The 4647-nt window shown below is 45.5% G+C and overlaps 1 non-coding gene across 1 annotated transcript; it reads left to right on the forward strand.

The window, feature by feature from the left end:
• Nucleotides 1-619: 619 nt before the first annotated feature.
• LOC132518944 (small nucleolar RNA SNORA40) lies at nucleotides 620-701 on the forward strand. Its single transcript, XR_009540057.1, has one exon. It is a non-coding gene; the product is annotated as a small nucleolar RNA SNORA40 (small nucleolar RNA).
• Nucleotides 702-4647: the final 3946 nt, after the last annotated feature.

Below are 4647 nucleotides of genomic sequence, written 5' to 3' on the forward strand. Positions count from 1 at the left end.
AATGAAATGCACGTCCATGTAAATTTCAACCAGGCTCAGAAAGAGATACATCGGCATATGTGAAACCCCAGCACATTCCTGCCTGGGGATAAACATGGATTGTTCAAAGCTGGGGACGGGCGTGGGGGGCAGGAGGGCAGCAGGGAGGCCTGGGATGGTGGGGTCTTTGAGTAACTAGATGGGGAGATGGATAAATTCCAGAACTACTCAGGTGGTGAAACTAATAGGATGTGGACGGACCAGTTAGATTTTGAGCCTGGGGAGGAGGGTGGAGGGCGAATCGGGGGACTGGGCAGAAGGAGATGCTGCCCTTTGAGACCCTCAACTGGGGCTGATGAGCCCTCAGGGCTGGGGATGTGAGTGTTGAAGGGCAGACACAGGCTCTCTGGGACAGCTGGACATTCCAGACCAGGGCAGGGCTGCTCCGGAGTTTCCAGTAGGCCCTTGAACTGGCAAAGGAGCTGAAGGTGGCTCCCAAGAGGCTCACGTGCGTCATGGAGTGGCCAGGAGACTAGCTCTCCTCTCCTCTGGCTCAAGCCTCAGCCCGGGATAGGGTGGAACAGAGAAGGGTCATGTGTTCTACCATCAATGGTCTTAGGAATCTGGAGGAAAACAAAAGTTTATTTAAGAGAACTAATCCTCTTTTGAGACCCAGAACACATTGTTCAGTATGAGTTTTGATACAGATAAGAAGGAACATGATACTTAAAACAGATTCAAGTGATGGGGGTGTATTAGTAAACAAAGATTGCTTCTGGCACTGTAGAGTTGATAATTTGAAAGCTTAATATATGAGGGAAATTATCAGATACATTGATTTAATGCTCTATTTTTATTTTTTATTTATTTATTTTTTGTGGTACGCGGGCCTCTCACTGCTGTGGCCTCTCCCGCAGGCCCAGCGGCCATGGCTCACGGGCCCAGCCGCTCCGCGGCATGTGGGATCTTCCCGGACTGGGGCACAAACCCGCGTCCCCTGCATCGGCAGGCGGACTCCCAACCACTGCGCTACCAGGGAAGCCCCTAGTGCTCTATTTTTAATGTTGACATGAAAGAAAGATGGCTTTTTAAAAAATTTATTTATTTTGTTTATTTTTTTGGCTGCGTCAGGTCTTAGTTGTGGCTCGCGGGGTCTTCATTGAGGTGTGCGGGAACTTTCTTTGCAGCAAAGGGCTCTTTTTATTGTGGCACGTGGGCTTCTCTCTGGTTGTGGTGCATGGGCTTCTCTCTGGTTGTGGTGAGCCGGCCCCAGGGCTCTGTAATTTGCTGCACACGGGCTCTCTCGTTGAGGGGCGCGAGCTCGGTAGTTGTGGCCTGGAGGCTTAGTTGCCCTGCGGCATGTGGGATCTTAGTTCCCCGACCAGGGATCGAACCGGAGTCCCTGCATTGTAAGGTGGATTCTTTACCACTGGACCACCAGGGAAGTCCCTGAAATGGCTTTTTCATTAAGGCTTTTACCTTCAGAACACAGTGTCTGGACTTTAAAAAGTTATTGGCACATCCCAAAAATCTGTACTGTTCTAGGGTGTGATAGCTTAGAAGTGAGTATAATTTGAACATAATGCCTTTTTAGAGTGTCAAATTCAGAACCAGGCAGATCCATCTCCTGACCCTAACCGTGGTCCTAAAGTAACTTGCTTGAGGAAATTGGATCCCAAAGATTACAGGTGGGGAATTTTGAAGTGTGTCCATATTCCATTGGAGAGCAAAGAAGCCCAACTAAAAGAATTGTGGACCAACTGACATGACAACTGTGGACTGAGCAAAACTTCCTTTTGAAAGGGCTGTCATATCTTGAAGATTATGACTTTGGAGGCACTAAGGTGATTGGCAGGGGAAAGAATCAGAACACGTGAAATTCCTTAAAAAATTATTGACAAATAATTTTGCCTATGTTACACATTTAAAAAAAAAACCTTTACACTTTGTGCAAAAAAAAAAAAGAGAGAGAGAGAGATCAAAGATAATTGCATCTTTCCCCTTCATCCACCCAATCAAAGTGCCTTCTCCCTGTTACATACTTCCACACTAGCTGGAGAGGCTGGGACATTCTTCCAATGCTGCTCGGATATCCTTGGTCCACATGGAGTCCAAATTCACCTTTCATTCCTTTCATTCAGCAAACAAGTATTTATAGAGCACCTTCTGTGTGCCAAGCATTGTTTGAGGCTCTGGGGACCAGGCAGTGTAGAAGACAGACAGAAAAGTTCTGGCTCATATGGGACTGACATTCCAGTGAGGAACAGATAGACATGTATAAGAAGGTGATAAGTGCTAGGGAAAATAATTTGTGCAGGCCAAAGAGGTGTCTTGAGTGGAGAAAGCGTGGGAAGGTGGCCAGGGGAGCCTCATTGTGATATTTGAACAGAGATCAAAAGAGGTGAGGCAGAAGCTGTGTGGACATCTATGGGAAGAGCATTCCAGGAAGATGGAGCAGCAGGTGCAAAGGCCCTGAGGCAGAACTGTGCCTAGTGGAGCAGGAGTGAGCAGGAGAGTGAGTGGGAGGAGAGAGGAAGTCAAGAGGTGATAGAAACGGGTCATGCAGGGCATTGTGGGCCACTCTAAGGATTTTAGTTCTTACATTCTGTGAGATGGGAGCCATGAGAGGGTTTGTACAGAGGAGGGATAATGCCTATGCCCCCAAACTGGTCCCTCCATCTTTCGACCTGGTTATAGTTCCACCCAGGCTGAAGCCCTGTCTTTCTCACCTCCCAAGTCTCACCTCCATCTGGCTCCCCTTCCACCTCCAGCTCCATCTCTCTCTCACATCCCCATTTTTATCTCGTTCAGTGTTTCTAGGAAAGGTAGGACACAACAAATGAATACAAATACACAATACCAATAGCATTCCAATATGGTGAAAGCATCCAATTAGGAAAAGATAAGAAACAGAGCTTCTATCTACAAAAGCAGCCATCTTTGGGACTTCCCTGGTGGTCCAGTGGGTAAGACTCCACACTCCCAATGCAGGGGGCCTGGGTTCGATCCCTGGTTGGGGAACTAGGTCCCACATGCATGCCGCAACTCAGATTCCGCATGCCGCAACTAAAGATTCCATGTGCAGCAACTAAGACTCAGCGCAGCCTAAATAAATAAATATTAAAAAGAAAAAAAGCAGCCATCTTTCTCCCCCAAGGAGAATAATCTTAAGGAAGAGGGTGTGGTCTGTTTCAAGAAAACTCTAAAACTTTACTAGGAGGTTAAAATAAGACTTGGATTAATTAACTGATATGTCATGTTTATGGATGAAATGACTGAATTTTATTTTATAATGTCAATTATATCTAAATTAACATACAGGTTTTGTTTTGTTTTGTTTTTTGGTTGCATTGGGTTTTAGTTGCAGCACGTGTTGAGGCATGTGGGCTTCTCTCTAGTTGTGGCGTGCGAGCTTTGTCTCTCTAGTTGTGGTGCGCAGGCTCCAGAGCACGTGGGCTCTGTATTTTGCGGCAGGCGGGCTCTCTCATTGAGGCGCGGGAGCTCAGTAGATGTGGCATGCGGGCTTGCCCCTCTGCTGTGGGATCTTAGTTCCCCAACAAGGGATCGAACCCGCGTCCCCTGTATTGGAAGGCGGATTCTTAACCACTGGACCACCAGGGAAGTCCCTCTCATCAGACTTTTGAGAGCAATGCTTTAATGCAAGAAGAAAATGGAGTGACATGTTTAAAGATATTCTAGCAAAGAAAATGGGAGCCAAGGATTTTATATCCAGCAAAATTGACTTTCCATATAAAGGATATAAACTGTTATCAACATGTGAGAGCTAAGGGAAGATGGTTTGCATGAGGTCTTGAGGATTCCATTTCAGATAAACAAATGTCTAGAAAGACATGTGTTTATGACTGCAAAGAGTGTGAAACATAACATTACTTGTAAACCTAAGACCGAAGGGCACTAAACAAAGAAGGGTGATGTATGTAATGGATAAATGTTCTCTCAGTGTAGATGCAGTACAAATATATCCATATGATGGCAAAAGGGGAGAGTATATGCAAGAGATACTTTAAAACAGTTTTAGTAACATATCGATGGTAGTATTCGCATTGTTTTTTGAGACCACTGTGTGAGCAGTGTTCATTAAAGCAAATGAATGATTCTGAGACATTGTAATTATGTTTTCATCTGTGTTCTTAAGAACCAGGATTGTTATGGAAGAAAAAAGAAACAGATAGTATTAGTATCCTATTGCTGCTGTAACAAATTACCACAAATTTAGTGGCTCAAAACATTAATTGATTATCTTACAGTCCTGGAGTTCAAAAGTCCAACATGGGTCTCACCAGGCTAAAAATCCAGGTGTCCTCAGGGTTGCATTCCTTCTGGAGTCTCTTGGGGAGAGTCCATATCCCTGACTTTTCTAGCTTCTAGAGGCCACCTGCAATCCTCAGCTGGTGGCCCCCCTTCCAGCAATCACAACACTCTCACCTCTGCTTCTGTCTTCACATCTCTTTCTCTGACTCTGACCCTCCTGCCAACAATTATAAGGACTTTTGCGATGACATTGGGCCCACTGGAGAATCCAGGACAATCTCCCCATCTCAAGATTCTTAACATAATCACATCTGCAAGTCCCTTTTGCCATGTAAGGTACCATTTTCATAGGTGGCAGAGGTTAGTATGTGGACATCTTTGGGGAGATGTTATTCT

This window comes from Lagenorhynchus albirostris, chromosome 3 (assembly GCF_949774975.1).
Source record: "Lagenorhynchus albirostris chromosome 3, mLagAlb1.1, whole genome shotgun sequence".
NCBI classification, from domain to species: Eukaryota; Metazoa; Chordata; class Mammalia; order Artiodactyla; family Delphinidae; genus Lagenorhynchus; species Lagenorhynchus albirostris.